Raw genomic sequence first — 4,475 nt, forward strand, 5'->3', positions numbered from 1 at the left:
TTTAAAAATTAATATCTGTATCCAATTTAAAATTTTCCTATTAGATGGTTCCTCCCCTACATCCACCCCTTGCCAAGATATTGACATTAAGATTAGTATCTGGGGATTAAACCATAGAATCCACATATGACAATAAAGATCTGAAAAATCACCTTGATGAGATGATGGCTTCCAAGACCAGGAGACTCTACTGTAAACCTGGCAATGGCTATATGCACTACAGCATTACAATCGCAGAGCTCTTGTCTTGGGAGTTCCCTGGTGGTCTAGTTGTTAGGATTCAGCACTTTCATTCCCATAGCATGGGTTCAATCCCTGGTGGGGAAACAGGTTCTTCAAGCTGCACAGTGCAGCCAAAGAATAAGCAATAAATAAGTAAATAAAATGTCCTCACCCTCCTATTTTACTTTTGACATTTTGCCCTTCATACCTCAGGTTATGCCTCTTTAAGATGGTAACAACACTATCTCATAGGATTGTTTGGGGTATCAGTGAAAGGATGCACTTAGCATAAGGTCCAGTTCATAACAGGCACTCAATAACTGTTAGGAATTATTGTCATCCATTGAAAAAATAAGCATTCACATTAAACACCAATGTGTGCCTTGTACTATGAAGGAAAAGGGCATAAATCATGAAATTTCAGAACACAAGAGATTTAAAAAAAAAAAAAAAAAAAGGCATCTACTAGAGAGGAGAAATCCAGACAATGAACAAGGAACTGGAAACCAGAATGATGTCAGACTTTTTCAACCAAAACCAATGAAGCTATAAAATGATGGAATAATGTCTTAAAATTTTGGAAAGAAAAAGTGATTTTCAACTTGGAATTCTGTGTAGAAACAATCTAATTATCCAGGGTGATAGGAAAATGATACATTACTATCAATATCCTCAGAGAGAAAACACAAGATAATGCATTTGTAAAACAAAAACAGGATGCCATGAAAAGGGATGAATGTGAAAAAGAGAAAGAGAGAAAGAATTCTTGAAAAACTTTTAAGAAAGTTAATATGATAATTCAAAAATAAGGCCTAAAATATACACTCAAGAAAATATCTCAAAAAACAGGGGAAATAATAAGTTAAGTGAAGTCGCTCAGTCGTGTCCAACTCTTCGCCACCCCATGGACTGCAGCCTACCAGGCTCCTCTGTCCATGGGATTTTCCAGGCAAGAGTACTGGAGTGGGGTGCCATCACCTTCTCTGAAATGACAATAGAAGATAAAAGAAACATAGCCAAGTCAGGAAAAGACATTCAACTAATAGTAGCTCCAAAGAAACAGAAGATAGAAAAGGAAGGAAATAAAATTATCAAGCAAAAATTACAGCTTCTCAGAACTGAGACATGAGTTTCCAGATAAGAACATTCTATTCTGTGCTTTACTATGGATGAAAAAAAATTCTATGAATGAAGTATATAATCAGAAAAATTCAGAAGCATTGCAAGAGAAAAAAAAAAAAACCCAAATGGCATACAAATGCAAACCAGGATGATGTCAGATAACCTAATATAACTACTGGAGACAGGAAAACAGAATAATGGAATGATGGATGTTCAGGTGCATAACTGGCCTGTCCATCTAGTATAAGAAGGGGTACATGTTCAGGACTATGGGTGAAAATTTTTATTTCTTTCACACAGTTTTAGATATACCAACGAAGGATTCAATCAAAGAGGAATGAGATTTGGAATTCAGGAGATAGGAATTCCATTATAATTTAACAACAAAGAAAAGTCCTATTTTGACAGAAGAAGAAATTCGAAGAATAGAACAGTGAAGTAGGCCCAGTATTAAAGGTAAATGGGATCAAAAGGGTAGATGACTTCAGGAGACTTGGGGGAAGTGAAATTGACATTATGATTGTTTGAGCTTTTGTAAACAAAATGAGAATGCAGTTGGCAGATCTATTGAAACATTTGGAAAAAATTAGAGATAGACACATAGAAAACCAAGCAAATGAAAACTAAAACAACCGAACTTTAGATCATGATTTCTAAATGCTGCTGCTGCTGCAGTCAATCTGAATGCAAACTTATTCAAATCTGGCAACAAGGCCTATGTTCTTTGGGTGAGAAGTGAAAGTGTTAGCTACTCAGTCGTGTTCAACTCTTTGTGACCCCATGGACTGTAGCCTGCCAGGCTCCTCTGTCAATGGAATTTTCCATCAAGAATACTGGTGTAGGTTGCCATCTCCTCTTCCAAGGGAATCTTCCCAATCCCAGGATCAAACCCATGTCTTCTGCATCTCCTGAATTGCAGGCAGATTCTTTACTTCTGAGTCACTAGGGAAGCCCTATAATTTCTAAATACTATTCCCCAATAAGAGGAACCAAAACCCTTGGAGAATGGCTGATTCTAGGGCAAAGTGGATAAATACAAGATAAGACTGGAGCATCTTATAGTGCCAAAAAGTGGGGAAGTGCTTAAAAAACATAAGCATGGAAGCATGTCAAAAGGATGCAGGAGTCAACCTGGAAGATATCCTAATAGCCAAAGCTGGAACAATTTGAGCAAGTAAATAAATAACCTAATATAGAATGATAATCCAAAGTATAAAATAGAAGTCCATGAACTCATACTGATATAAACAAGTGACTGAGTAAATACATGAAAGGGAAGAGAAGAAATCCAAACAATTTATATAGATACAGTCCTCCCTTCCAAGAGGTGAAGCGTAGTTATATTCTTCCATGAGTGTGAACCAAGCTTTGTGATTTGCTTCCAAAAAATGGAATGTTGGGGAGGGGGACAATAACTTTACCCTGGAAAATACCAGTAAACACTACCTTGGCCAGGTGGTTAATGTTAGCACCACCAGTGATGATTCATGTTGATAGCAAGAATCCACTGATATGATGATGAAAAAGGCATCCATCACTGTATCTGTTCTTCCCAAAACATTATAACCCCAATCTAATCATTAAAAAAACGTCAAACACATGTGTGTGGATTTATCTCTGGGCTTTCTATTTTGTTCCATTGATCTATATGTCTGTCTTTGTGCCAGTACCATACTGTTTTGATGACTGTGGCTTTGTAGTAGAGCCTGAAGTCAGGCAAGTTGATTCCTCCAGTTCCATTCTTCTTTCTCAAGATTGCTTTGGCAATTCGAGGTTTTTTGTATTTCCATACAAATCTTGAAATTATTTGTTCTAGTTCTGTGAAAAATATGGCTGGTAGCTTGATAGGGATTGCATTGAATTTGTAAATTGCTTTGGGTAGTATACTCATTTTCACTATATTGATTCTTCCAATCCATGAACATGGTATATTTCTCCATCTATTAGTGTCCTCTTTGATTTCTTTCATCAGTGTTTTATAGTTTTCTATATATAGGTCTTTAGTTTCTTTAGGTAGATATATTCCTAGGTATTTAATTCTTTTCGTTGCAATGGTGAATGGAATTGTTTCCTTAATTTCTTTTTCTACTTTCTCATTATTAGTGTATAGGAATGCAAGGGATTTCTGCGTGTTGATTTTATATCCTGCAACTTTACTATATTCATTGATGAGCTCTAGTAATTTTCTGATGGAGTCTTTAGGGTTTTCCATGTAGAGGATCATGTCATCTGCAAACAGTGAGAGTTTTACTCCTTCTTTTCCAATTTGGATTCCTTTTATTTCTTTTTCTGCTCTGATTGCTGTGGCCAAAACTTCCAGAACTATGTTGAACAGTAGCAGTGAAAGTGGGCACCCTTGTCTTGTTCCTAACTTTAGGGGAAATGCTTTCAATTTTTCACCATTGAGGATAATGTTTGATGTGGGTTTGTCATAGATAGCTTTTATTATGTTGAGGTATGTTCCTTCTATTCCTGCTTTCTGGAGAGTTTTTATCATGAATGGATGTTGAATTTTGTCAAAGGCCTTCTCTGCATCTATTGAGATAATCATATGGTTTTTATTTTTCAATTTGTTAATGTGGTGAATTACATTGATTGATTTGCGGATATTGAAGAATCCTTGCATCCCTGGGATAAAGCCCACTTGGTCATGGTGTATGATCTTTTTAATGTGTTGTTGGATTCTGATTGCTAGAATTTTGTTGAGGATTTTTGCATCTATGTTCATCAGTGATATTGGCCTGTAGTTTTCTTTTTTTGTGACATCTTTGTCAGGTTTTGGTATTAGGGTGATGGTGGCCTCATAGAATGAGTTTGGAAGTTTACCTTCCTCTGCAATTTTCTGGAAGAGTTTGAGGAGGATAGGTGTTAGCTCTTCTCGAAATTTTTGGTAGACTTCAGCTGTGAAGCCGTCTGGACCTGGGCTTTTGTTTGCTGGAAGATTTCTGATTACAGTTTCAATTTCCGTGCTTGTGATGGGTCTGTTAAGATTTTCTATTTCTTCCTGGTTCAGTTTTGGAAAATTGTACTTTTCTAAGAATTTGTCCATTTCTTCCACGTTGTCCATTTTATTGGCATACAACTGCTGATAGTAGTCTCTTATAATCCTTTGTATTTCTGTGTTGTCTGTT

The sequence above is a fragment of the Ovis canadensis genome, chromosome 1 (assembly GCF_042477335.2).
Source record: "Ovis canadensis isolate MfBH-ARS-UI-01 breed Bighorn chromosome 1, ARS-UI_OviCan_v2, whole genome shotgun sequence".
Classification (NCBI taxonomy): domain Eukaryota; kingdom Metazoa; phylum Chordata; class Mammalia; order Artiodactyla; family Bovidae; genus Ovis; species Ovis canadensis.